Raw genomic sequence first — 13,111 nt, forward strand, 5'->3', positions numbered from 1 at the left:
ACCTTGGAGTGTCTAAACAAGTTCAGAGGCCAAGTGTTTGTGGTTCGTTTGAGAGGTTACCAGTGGGAGATGAGGACCAGCAAGAGCCTTCAGTGCTGGCACCTTCAATGTAGGAGCAATCGCTGGACGTTCGCAGTTTCGGTGTTGAGCTCTGACGTGAATTTAGCGAGAGGAAGCAATGATACATCTGAGCCTTTGGGTATCTAAACAAGTGCAGAGCCGAAGTGTTTGTGGTTCTTTTTAGAAGCTCCCAGTGGGAGATGAGGACCAGCAAGAGCTTTCAGGGCTGGCACCTTTAGTGTAGGAGCAATCGCTGGACGTTCGCAATTTCGGTTTTAAGGTCTGACGTGAATTAGCGAGAGGAAGCAATGATACATATGAGCCTTTGAGTGTCTAAACAAGTTCCGAGACCAAGTGTTTGTGGTTCGTTTGAGAGGTTCCCAGTGGGAGATGAGGACCAGCACGAGCTTTCAGGGCTGGCACCTTTAGTGTAGGAGCAATCGCTGGACGTTCGCAATTTCGGTGTTGAGCTCTGACGTGAATTAGCGAGAGGAAGCGATGATACGTCTGGACCTTGGAGTGTCTAAACAAGTGCAGAGCCCAAGTGGTTGTGGTTCGTTTGAGAGGTTACCAGTGGGAGATGAGGACCAGCAAGAGCTTTCAGGGCTGGCACTTTTAGTGTAGGAGCAATCGCTGGACGTTCTCAATGTCGGTGTTGAGCTCTGACGTGAATTAGCGAGAGGAAGCGATGATACCTCCGGACCTTTGAGTATCTAAGCAAGTGCAGAGCCCAAGTGTTTGTGGTTCGTTTGAGAGGTTACCAGTGGGAGATGAGGACCAGGCAGAGCTTTCAGTGCTGGCACCTTTAGTGTAGGTGAAGTCGCTGGACGTTCGCAATTTCGGTGTTGAGGTCTGACGTGGATTAGCGAGAGGAAGCAATGATACATCTGAGCCTTTGAGTGTCTAAACGACTGCAGAGCCCAAGTGTTTGTGGTTCGTTTGAGAGGTTACCAGTGGGAGATGAGGACCAGCAAGAGCTTTCAGTGCTGGCACCTTCAATGTAGCTGAAGTCGCTGGACGTTCGCAATTTCAGTGTTGAGCTCTGAAGTGAATTCGCGAGAGGAAGCAATGATACATCTGAGCCTTTGAGTGTCTAAACAAGTGCAGAGCCCAAGTGTTTGTGGTTCGTTTTACAGGTTCCCAATGGGAGATGAGGACCAGCACGAGCTTTCAGGGCTGGCACCTTTAGTGTAGGAGCAATCGCTGGACGTTCGCAATTTCGGTTTTAAGGTCTGACGTGAATTAGCGAGAGGAAGCAATGATACATATGAGCCTTTGAGTGTCTAAACAAGTTCCGAGACTAAGAGTTTGTGGTTCGTTTGAGAGGTTCCCAGTGGGAGATGAGGTCCAGCAACAGCTTTCAGGGCTGGCACCTTTAGTGTAGGAGCAAGCGCTGGACGTTCTCAATTTCGGTGTTGAGCTCTGACGTGAATTAGCGAGAGGAAGCGACGATACGTCTGGACCTTTGAGTGTCTAAACAAGTGCAGAGCCCAAGAGTTTGTGGTTCGTTTGAGAGGTTCCCAGTGGGAGATGAGGACCAGCAAGAGCTTTCAGGGCTGGCACCTTTAGTGTAGGAGCAATCGCTGGACGTTCGCAATTTCGGTGCTCAGCTGTGACGTGAATCAGCGAGAGGAAGCGATGATACGTCTGGACCTTTGAGTGTCTAAGCAAGTGCAGAGCCCAAGTGTTTGTGGTTCGTTTGAGAGGTTCCCAGTGGGAGATGAGGACCAGCAAGAGCTTTCAGGGCTGGCACCTTTAGTGTAGGAGCAATCGCTGGACTTTCGCAATTTCAGTGTTGAGGTCTGACGTGAATAAGCGAGAGGAAGCGATGATACGTCTGGACCTTTGAGTGTCTAAACAAGTGCAGAGCCCAAGTGTTTGTGGTTCGTTTGAGAGGTTACCAGTGGGAGATGAGGACCAGCAAGAGCTTTCAGGGCTGGCACCTTTAGTGTAGGTGAAGTCGCTGGACGTTCGCAATTTCGGTGTTGAGCTGTTACGTGAATTAGCGAGAGGAAGCGATGATACGTCTGGAACTTTGAGTGTCTAAACAAGTGCAGAGCCCAAGTGTTTGTGGTTCGCTTGAGAGGTTCCCCGTGGGAGATGAGGAGCAGCAAGAGCTTTCAGGGCTGGCACCTTTAGTGTAGGTGAAGTCGCTGGACGTTCGCAATTTCAGTGTTGAGGTCTGACGTGAATTAGCGAGAGGAAGCAATGATACATCTGAGCCTTTGAGTGTCTAAACAAGTGCAGAGCCCAAGTGTTTGTGGTTCGTTTGAGAGGTTCCCAGTGGGAGATGAGGACCAGCAAGAGCTTTCAGGGCTGGCACCTTTAGTGTAGGAGCAATTGCTGGACGTTCGCAATTTCCGTGTTGAGCTCTGACGTGAATTAGCGAGAGGAAGGGATGATACTTCTGGACCTTGGAGTGTCTAAACAAGTGCAGAGCCCAAGTGTTTGTGGTTCGTTTGAGAGGTTATCAGTGGGAGATGAGGACCAGCAAGAGCTTTCAGGGCTGGCACCTTTAGTGTAGGAGCAATCGCTGGACTTTCGCAATTTCAGTGTTGAGGTCTGACGTGAATAAGCGAGAGGAAGCGATGATACGTCTGGACCTTTGAGTGTCTAAACAAGTGCAGAGCCCAAGTGTTTGTGGTTCGTTTGAGAGGTTACCAGTGGGAGATGAGGACCAGCAAGAGCTTTCAGGGCTGGCACCTTTAGTGTAGGTGAAGTCGCTGGACGTTCGCAATTTCGGTGTTGAGCTGTTACGTGAATTAGCGAGAGGAAGCGATGATACGTCTGGAACTTTGAGTGTCTAAACAAGTGCAGAGCCCAAGTGTTTGTGGTTCGTTTGAGAGGTTCCCCGTGGGAGATGAGGAGCAGCAAGAGCTTTCAGGGCTGGCACCTTTAGTGTAGGAGCAATCGCTGGACGTTCGCAATTTCAGTGTTGAGGTCTGACGTGAATTAGCGAGAGGAAGCAATGATACATCTGAGCCTTTGAGTGTCTAAACAAGTGCAGAGCCCAAGTGTTTGTGGTTCGTTTGAGAGGTTCCCAGTGGGAGATGAGGACCAGCAAGAGCTTTCAGGGCTGGCACCTTTAGTGTAGGAGCAATTGCTGGACGTTCGCAATTTCCGTGTTGAGCTCTGACGTGAATTAGCGAGAGGAAGGGATGATACTTCTGGACCTTGGAGTGTCTAAACAAGTGCAGAGCCCAAGTGTTTGTGGTTCGTTTGAGAGGTTATCAGTGGGAGATGAGGACCAGCAAGAGCTTTCAGGGCTGGCACCTTTAGTGTAGGTGAAGTCGCTGGACGTTCGCAGATTCGGTGTTGAGGTCTGACGTGAATTAGCGAGAGGAAGCAATGATACATCTGAGCCTTTGAGTGTCTAAACGAGTGCAGAGCCCAAGTGTTTGTGGTTCGTTTGAGAGGTTACCAGTGGGAGATGAGGACCAGCAAGAGCCTTCAGTGCTGGCACCTTCAATGTAGGAGCAATCGCTGGACGTTCGCAATTTCAGTGTTGAGCTCTGACGTGAATTAGCGAGAGGAAGCAATGATACATCTGAGCCTTTTGGTATCTAAACAAGTGCAGAGCCGAAGTGTTTGTGGTTCTTTTTAGAAGCTCCCAGTGGGAGATGAGGACCAGCACGAGCTTTCAGGGCTGGCACCTTTAGTGTAGGAACAATCGCTGGACGTTCGCAATTTCGGTGTTGAGCTCTGACGTGAATTGGCGAGAGGAAGCGATGATACGTCTGGACCTTGGAGTGTCTAAACAAGTGCAGAGCCCAAGTGTTTGTGGATCGTTTTAGAGGTTACCAGTGGGAGATGAGGACCAGCAAGAGCTTTCAGGGCTGGCACCTTTAGTGTAGGTGAAGTCGCTGGACGTTCGCAATTTCGGTGTTGAGCTCTGACGTGAATTAGCGAGAGGAAGCAATGATACATCTGAGCCTTTGAGTGTCTAAACGAGTGCAGAGCCCAAGTGTTTGTGGTTCGTTTTAGAGGTTACCAGTGGGACATGAGGACCAGGCAGAGCTTTCAGTGCTGGCACCTTCAATGTAGCTGAATTTGCTGGACGTTCGCAATTTCAGTGTTGAGCTCTGACGTGAATTCGCGAGAGGAAGCGATGATACGTCTGAGCCTTTGAGTGTCTAAACAAGTTCCGAGACCAAGTGTTTGTGGTTCGTTTTACAGGTTCCCAGTGGGAGATGAGGACCAGCAAGAGCCTTCAGGGCTGGCACCTTTAGTGTAGGAGCAATCGCTGGACTTTCGCAATTTCGGTGTTATTGTCTGACGTGAATTAGCGGGAGGAAGCAATGATACATCTGAGCCTTTGAGTGTCTAAACGACTGCAGAGCCCAAGTGTTTGTGGTTCGTTTGAGAGGTTCCCAGTGGGAGATGAGGACCAGCAAGAACTTTCAGGGTTGGCACCTTTAGTTTAGGAGCTATCGCTGGACGTTCGCAATTTCAGTGTTGAGCTCTGACGTGAATTAGCGAGAGGAAGCAATGATACATCTGAGCCTTTGAGTGTCTAAACAAGTTCCGAGACCAAGTGTTTGTGGTTCTTTTTAGAAGTTCCCAGTGGGAGATGAGGACCAGCAAGAGCTTTCAGGGCTGGCACCTTTAGTGTAGGAGCAAGCGCTGGACGTTCGCAATTTCGGTGTTGAGCTCCGACGTGGATTAGCAAGAGGAAGCGACGATACGTCTGGACCTTTGAGTGTCTAAACAAGTGCAGAGCCCAAGTGGTTGTGGTTCGTTTGAGAGGTTCCCAGTGGGAGATGAGGACCAGCAAGAGCTTTCAGGGCTGGCACCTTTAGTGTAGGAGCAATTGCTGGACGTTCTCAATTTCGGTGTTATTGTCTGACGTGAATTAGCGAGAGGAAGCAATGATACATCTGAGCCTTTGAGTGTCTAAACAAGTTCCGAGACCAAGAGTTTGTGGTTCGTTTGAGAGGTTCCCAGTGGGAGATGAGGTCCAGCAACAGCTTTCAGGGCTGGCACCTTTAGTGTAGGAGCAATCGCTGGACGTTCGCAATTTCAGTGTTGAGCTCTGACGTGAATTACCGAGAGGAAGCAATGATACATCTGAGCCTTTGAGTGTCTAAACAAGTGCACAGCCCAAGTGTTTGTGGTTCGTTTGAGAGGTTACCAGTGGGAGATGAGGACCAGGCAGAGCTTTCAGTGCTGGCACCTTTAATGTAGGTGAAGTCGCTGGACGTTCTCAATTTCGTTGTTGAGGTCTGACGTGAATTAGCGAGAGGAAGCGATGATACGTCTGGACCTTTGAGTGTCTAAACAAGTGCAGAGCCCAAGTGTTTGTGGTTCGTTTGAGAGGTTACCAGTGGGAGATGAGGACCAGCAAGAGCTTTCAGGGCTGGCACCTTTACTGTAGGAGCAATCACTGGACGTTCGCAATTTCAGTGTTGAGGTCTGACGTGAATTAGCGAGAGGAAGCAATGATACATCTGAGCCTTTGAGTGTCTAAACAAGTGCAGAGCCCAAGTGTTTGTGGTTCGTTTGAGAGATTACCAGTGGGAGATGAGGACCAGCAAGAGCCTTCAGTGCTGGCACCTTCAATGTAGGAGCAATCGCTGGACGTTCGCAATTTCAGTGTTGAGGTCTGACGTGAATTAGCGAGAGGAAGCAATGATACATCTGAGCCTTTGGGTATCTAAACAAGTGCAGAGCCGAAGTGTTTGTGGTTCTTTTTAGAAGCTCCCAGTGGGAGATGAGGACCAGCAAGAGCTTTCAGGGCTGGCACCTTTAGTGTAGGAGCAATCGCTGGACGTTCACAATTTCAGTGTTGAGCTCTGACGTGAATTAGCGAGAGGAAGCGATGATACGTCTGGACCTTGGAGTGTCTAAACAAGTGCAGAGCCCAAGTGGTTGTGGTTCGTTTGAGAGGTTCCCAGTGGGAGATGAGGACCAGCAAGAGCTTTCAGGGCTGGCACCTTTAGTGTAGGAGCAATCGCTGGACGTTCGCAATTTCGGTGTTATTGCCTGACGTGAATTAGCGAGAGGAAGCAATGATACATCTGAGCCTTTGAGTGTCTAAACAAGTGCAGAGCCCAAGTGTTTGTGGTTCGTTTGAGAGGTTACCAGTGGGAGATGAGGACCAGCAAGAGCTTTCAGGGCTGGCACCTTTAGTGTAGGAGCAATCGCTGGACGTTCGCCATTTCAGTGTTGAGCTCTGACGTGAATTAGCGAGAGGAAGCCATGATACGTCTGGACGTTTGAGTGTCTAAACAAGTGCAGAGCCCAAGTGTTTGTGGTTCTTTTGAGAGGTTATCAGTGGGAGATGAGGACCAGCAAGAGCTTTCAGGGCTGGCACCTTCAATGTAGGAGCAATCGCTGGACGTTCGCAATTTCGGTGTTGAGGTCTGACGTGAATTAGCGAGAGGAAGCAATGATACATCTGAGCCTTTGAGTGTCTAAACGAGTGCAGAGCCCAAGTGTTTGTGGTTCGTTTGAGAGGTTACCAGTGGGAGATGAGGACCAGCAAGATCTTTCAGTGCTGGCACCTTCAATGTAGGAGCAATCGCTGGACGTTCGCAATTTCGGTGTTGAGCTCTGACGTGAATTAGCGAGAGGAAGGGATGATACGTCTGGACCTTGGAGTGTCTAAACAAGTGCAGAGCCCAAGTGTTTGTGGATCGTTTTAGAGGTTCCCAGTGGGAGATGAGGACCAGCAAGAGCTTTCAGGGCTGGCACTTTTAGTGTAGGAGCAATCGCTGGACGTTCTCAATTTCGGTGTTGAGCTCTGACGTGAATTAGCGAGAGGAAGCGATGATACGTCTGGACCTTTGAGTGTCTAAATAAGTGCAGAGCCCAAGTGTTTGTGGTTCGTTTGAGAGGTTCCCCGTGGGAGATGAGGACCAGCAAGAGCTTCCAGGGCTGGCACCTTCAATGTAGGTGAAGTCGCTGGACGTTCGCAATTTCAGTGTTGAGCTCTGACGTGAATTAGCGAGAGGAAGCAATGATACATCTGAGCCTTTGAGTATCTAAACAAGTTCCGAGACCAAGTGTTTGTGGTTCGTTTTACAGGTCCCCAGTGGGAGATGAGGACTAGCAAGAGCTTTCAGGGCTGGCACCTTTAGTGTAGGAGCAATCGCTGGACTTTCGCAATTTCGGTGTTATTGTCTGACGTGAATTATCGAGACGAAGCAATGATACATCTGAGCCTTTGAGTGTCTAAACAAGTTCCGAGACCAAGAGTTTGTGGTCCGTTTGAGAGGTTCCCAGTGGGAGATGAGGTCCAGCAACAGCTTTCAGGGCTGGCACCTTTAGTGTAGGAGTAAGCGCTGGACGTTCGCAATTTCGGTGTTGAGCTCTGACGTGAATAAGCGAGAGGAAGCGATGATACGTCTGGACCTTTGAGTGTCTAAACAAGGGCAGAGCCCAAGTGTTTGTGGTTCGTTTGAGAGGTTACCAGTGGGAGATGAGGACCAGCAAGAGCTTTCAGGGCTGGCACCTTTAGTGTAGATGAAGTCGCTGTACGTTCACAATTTCGGTGTTGAGCTCTGGCCAGATTGAGCAGGAGAGGCTGTGTACGTTGGAAGTTTTAGTAGGCTAAACAAGTTCAGAGCCCAAGTGTTTGTGGTTCGTTTGAGAGTTTCCCAGTGGGAGATGAGGACCAGCAAGAGCTTTCAGGGCTGGCACCTTTAGTGTAGGAGCAATCGCTGGACTTTCGCAATTTCGGTGTTGAGCTCTGACGTGAATTAGTGAGAGGAAGCGATGATACGTCTGGACCTTTGGGTGTCTAAACAAGTGCAGAGCTCAAGTGTTTGTGGTTCGTTTTAGAGGTTCCCAGTGGGAGATTGGGACCACCAAGAGCTTTCAGGGCTGGCACCTTTAGTGTAGGAGCAAGCGCTGGACGTTCGCAATTTTGGTGTTGAGCTCTGACGTGAATTAGCGAGAGGAAGCGCTGATACGTCTGGACCTTTGAGTGTCTAAACAAGTGCAGAGCCCAAGTGTTTGTGGTTTGTTTGAGAGGTTACCAGTGGGAGATGAGGACCAGCAAGAGCTTTCAGGGCTGGCACCTTTAGTGTAGGAGCAATCGCTGGATGTTCGCAATTTCAGTGTTGAGCTCTGACGTGAATTAGCGAGAGGAAGCGATGATACGTCTGGACCTTTGAGTGTCTAAGCAAGTGCAGAGCTCAAGTGTTTGTGGTTCGTTTTAGAGGTTCCCAGTGGGAGATTGGGACCAGCAAGAGCTTTCAGGGCTGGCACCTTTAGTGTAGGAGCAATCGCTGGATGTTCGCAATTTCAGTGTTGAGCTCTGACGTGAATTAGCGAGAGGAAGCGATGATACGTCTGGACCTTTGAGTGTCTAAACAAGTGCAGAGCCCAAGTGTTTGTGGTTCGTTTGAGAGGTTCCCAGTGGGAGATGAGGACCAGCAACAGCTTTCAAGGCTGGCACCTTTAGTGTATGAGCAATCGCTGGACGTTCGCAATTTTGGTGTTGAGCTCTGACGTGAAATAGGGAGAGGAAGCGATGATACGTCTGGACCTTTGAGTTTGTAAGCAAGTGCAGAGCCCAAGTGTTTGTGGTTCGTTTGAGAGATTACCAGTGGGAGATGAGGACCAGCAAGAGCTTTCAGGGCTGGCACCTTTAGTGTAGGAGCAATCGCTGGACGTTCGCAATTTCGGTGTTGAGCTCTGACGTGAATCAGCGAGAGGAAGCGATGATACGTCTGGACCTTTGAGTGTCTAAACAAGTTCCGAGACCAAGTGTTTGTGGTTTGTTTGAGAGGTTACCAGTGGGAGATGAGGACCCGGCAGAGCTTTCAGGGCTGGCACCTTTAGTGTGGGAGCAATCGCTGGACGTTCGCAATTTCGGTGTTGAGCTCTGACGTGAATCACAGAGAGGAAGCGATGATACGTCTGGACCTTTGAGTGTCTAAACAAGTGCAGAGCCCAAGTGGTTGTGGTTCGTTTGAGAGGTTACCAGTGGGAGATGAGGACCAGCAAGAGCTTTCAGGGCTGGCACCTTTAGTGTAGGAGCAATCGCTGGACGTTCGCAATTTCGGTGTTGAGCTGTGACGTCAGTTAGCGAGAGGAAGCGACGATACCTCTGGACCTCTGATTGTCTAAACAAGGGCAGAGCTCAAGTGTTTGTGGTTCGTTTGAGAGGTTACCAGTGGGAGATGAGGACCAGCAAGAGCTTTCAGGGCTGTCATCTTTAGTGTAAGAGCAATCGCTGGACGTTCGCAATTTCAGTGTTGAGCTCTGACGTGAATTAGCGAGAGGAAGCGCTGATACGTCTGGACCTTTGAGTGTCTAAGGAAGTGCAGAGCCCAAGTGTTTGTGGTTCGTTTGAGAGCTTACCAGTGGGAGATGAGGACCAGCAAGAGCTTTCAGGGCTGTCACCTTTAGTGTAGGAGCAATCGCTGGATGTTCGCAATTTCGGTGTTGAGCTCTGACGTGAATTAGCGAGAGGAAGCGATGATACGTCTGGACCTTTGAGTGTCTAAGCAAGTGCAGAGCTCAAGTGTTAGTGGTTCGTTTTAGAGGTTCCCAGTGGGAGATTGGGACCAGCAAGAGCTTTCAGGGCTGGCACCTTTAGTGTAGGAGCAATCGCTGGATGTTCGCAATTTCAGTGTTGAGCTCTGACGTGAATTAGCGAGAGGAAGCGATGATACGTCTGGACCTTGGAGTGTCTAAACAAGTGCAGAGCCCAAGTGTTTGTGGTTCGTTTGAGAGGTTCCCAGTGGGAGATGAGGACCAGCAACAGCTTTCAAGGCTGGCACCTTTAGTGTATGAGCAATCGCTGGACGTTCGCAATTTTGGTGTTGAGCTCTGACGTGAAATAGCGAGAGGAAGCGATGATACGTCTGGACCTTTGAGTTTGTAAGCAAGTGCAGAGCCCAAGTGTTTGTGGTTCGTTTGAGAGATTACCAGTGGGAGATGAGGACCAGCAAGAGCTTTCAGGGCTGGCACCTTTAGTGTAGGAGCAATCGCTGGACGTTCGCAATTACGGTGTTGAGCTCTGACGTGAATCAGCGAGAGGAAGCGATGATACGTCTGGACCTTTGAGTGTCTAAACAAGTTCCGAGACCAAGTGTTTGTGGTTTGTTTGAGAGGTTACCAGTGGGAGATGAGGACCAGGCAGAGCTTTCAGGGCTGGCACCTTTAGTGTGGGAGCAATCGCTGGACGTTCGCAATTTCGGTGTTGAGCTCTGACGTGAATCACAGAGAGGAAGCGATGATACGTCTGGACCTTTGAGTGTCTAAACAAGTGCAGAGCCCAAGTGGTTGTGGTTCGTTTGAGAGGTTACCAGTGGGAGATGAGGACCAGCAAGAGCTTTCAGGGCTGGCACCTTTAGTGTAGGAGCAATCGCTGGACGTTCGCAATTTCGGTGTTGAGCTGTGACGTCAGTTAGCGAGAGGAAGCGACGATACCTCTGGACCTCTGATTGTCTAAACAAGGGCAGAGCTCAAGTGTTTGTTGTTCGTTTGAGAGGTTACCAGTGGGAGATGAGGACCAGCAAGAGCTTTCAGGGCTGTCATCTTTAGTGTAAGAGCAATCGCTGGACGTTCGCAATTTCAGTGTTGAGCTCTGACGTGAATTAGCGAGAGGAAGCGCTGATACGTCTGGACCTTTGAGTGTCTAAGGGAGTGCAGAGCCCAAGTGTTTGTGGTTCGTTTGAGAGGTTCCCAGTGGGAGATGAGGACCAGCAAGAGCTTTCAGGGCTGTCACCTTTAGTGTAGGAGCAATCGCTGGATGTTCTCAATTTCGGTGTTGAGCTCTGACGTGAATTAGCGAGAGGAAGCGATGATACGTCTGGACCTTTGAGTGTCTAAGCAAGTGCAGAGCTCAAGTGTTAGTGGTTCGTTTTAGAGGTTCCCAGTGGGAGATTGGGACCAGCAAGAGCTTTCAGGGCTGGCACCTTTAGTGTAGGAGCAATCGCTGGATGTTCGCAATTTCAGTGTTGAGCTCTGACGTGAATTAGCGAGAGGAAGCGATGATACGTCTGGACCTTGGAGTGTCTAAACAAGTGCAGAGCCCAAGTGTTTGTGGTTCGTTTGAGAGGTTCCCAGTGGGAGATGAGGACCAGCAACAGCTTTCAAGGCTGGCACCTTTAGTGTATGAGCAATCGCTGGACGTTCGCAATTTTGGTGTTGAGCTCTGACGTGAAATAGCGAGAGGAAGCGATGATACGTCTAGACCTTGGAGTGTCTAAACAAGTGCAGAGCCCAAGTGTTTGTGGTTCGTTTGAGAGGTTACCAGTGGGAGATGAGGACCAGCAAGAGCTTTCAGGGCTGGCACCTTTAGTGTAGGAGCAATCGCTGGACGTTCGCAATTACGGTGTTGAGCTCTGACGTGAATCAGCGAGAGGAAGCTATGACACGTCTGGACCTTTGAGTGTCTAAACAAGTTCCGAGACCAAGTGTTTGTGGTTCGTTTGAGAGGTTACCAGTGGGAGATGAGGACCAGGCAGAGCTTTCAGGGCTCGCACCTTTAGTGTGGGAGCAATCGCTGGACGTTCGCAATTTCAGTGTTGAGCTCTGACGTGAATCACAGAGAGGAAGCGATGATACGTCTGGACCTTTGAGTGTCTAAACAAGTGCAGAGCCCAAGTGTTTGTGGTTCGTTTTAGAGGTTACCAGTGGGAGATGAGGACCAGCAAGAGCTTTCAGGGCTGGCACCTTTAGTGTAGGAGCAATCGCTGGACGTTCGCAATTTCGGTGTTGAGCTGTGACGTCAGTTAGCGAGAGGAAGCGACGATACCTCTGGACCTCTGATTGTCTAAACAAGGGCAGAGCCCAAGTGTTTGTGGTTCGTTTGAGAGGTTACCAGTGGGAGATGAGGTCCAGCAAGAGCTTTCAGGGCTGTCATCTTTAGTGTAAGAGCAATCGCTGGACGTTCGCAATTTCAGTGTTGAGCTCGACGTGAATTAGCGAGAGGAAGCGATGATACGTCTGGACCCTTGAGTGTCTAAACAAGTGCAGAGCCCAAGTGTTTGTGGTTCGTTTGTGAGCTTACCAGTGGGAGATGAGGACCAGCAAGAGCTTTCAGGGCTGGCACCTTTAGTGTAGGAGCAATCGCTGGACGTTCGCAATTTCGGTGTTGAGCTTTGGCCAGATTCAGCAGGAGAGGGAGTGGATGTTGGAAGTTTTCGTAGACTAAACAAGTTCAGAGGTCAAGTGTTTGTTGTTCGTTTGAGAGGTTCCCAGTGGGAGATGAGGACCAGCAAGAGCTTTCAGGGCTGGCACCTTTAGTGTAGGAGCAATCGCTGGATGTTCGCAATATCAGCGTTGAGCTCGGACGTGAATTAGCGAGAGGAAGCGATGATACGTCTGGACCTTTGAGTGTCTAAACAAGGGCAGCGCCCAAGTGACTGTGGTTCGTTTTAAAGGCTACCAGTGGGAGATGAGGACCAGCAAGAGCTTTCAGTGCTGGCACCTTCAGAGTAGGAGCCAGCGCAAGACATTTTAAATTGCACTGCTGAGCCGTGGCCAGATTGAGCAGGAGAGAGAGTGCACGTTGGAACTTTGAGTAGATAAACAAGTTCAGGGCCCAAGTGTTTCTGGTTCATTTTAGAGGCTACGAGTGGGAGATGAGGACCAGCAACTGCTTTTAGTGCTGGCACCTTCAGAGCAGGAGCAAACCTTGGACGTTTCCAATTGCAGCGCTGAGACCTGGCCAGATTGATCAGGAGAGACAGTGCACTTTGGAACTTTGAGTAGTCTCAACAACTTCAGAGCCAAAGTGTTTGTGGTTCCTTTCAGAGGTTACCAGTGGGAGATGAAGACCAGCAGCAGCTTTTAGCTTTGCCACTTTTAGCTTAGGGGCAATCGAGGGATTTTTGCTATTTCAGTGCCGATCCCTGGCCAGATTGAGCAGGAGGGCGAGTGTACGTTGGAATTTGAGTAGTCTAAACAAGTTCAGAGCCCAAGTGCTTGTGGTTCGTTTGAGAGGTTACCAGTGGGAGAGGAGGACCAGCAACAGCTTTCAGAGCTGGCACCTTTAGCGTAGGAGCAATCGCGGTACGTTAGCATTTGCAGTGCCGAGCCCTGGCCGGATTGATCAGTAGATGAGTGTATGTTGGAATTTTTAGCTGTCTAA

Source organism: Gavia stellata, chromosome 34 (assembly GCF_030936135.1).
Source record: "Gavia stellata isolate bGavSte3 chromosome 34, bGavSte3.hap2, whole genome shotgun sequence".
Classification (NCBI taxonomy): domain Eukaryota; kingdom Metazoa; phylum Chordata; class Aves; order Gaviiformes; family Gaviidae; genus Gavia; species Gavia stellata.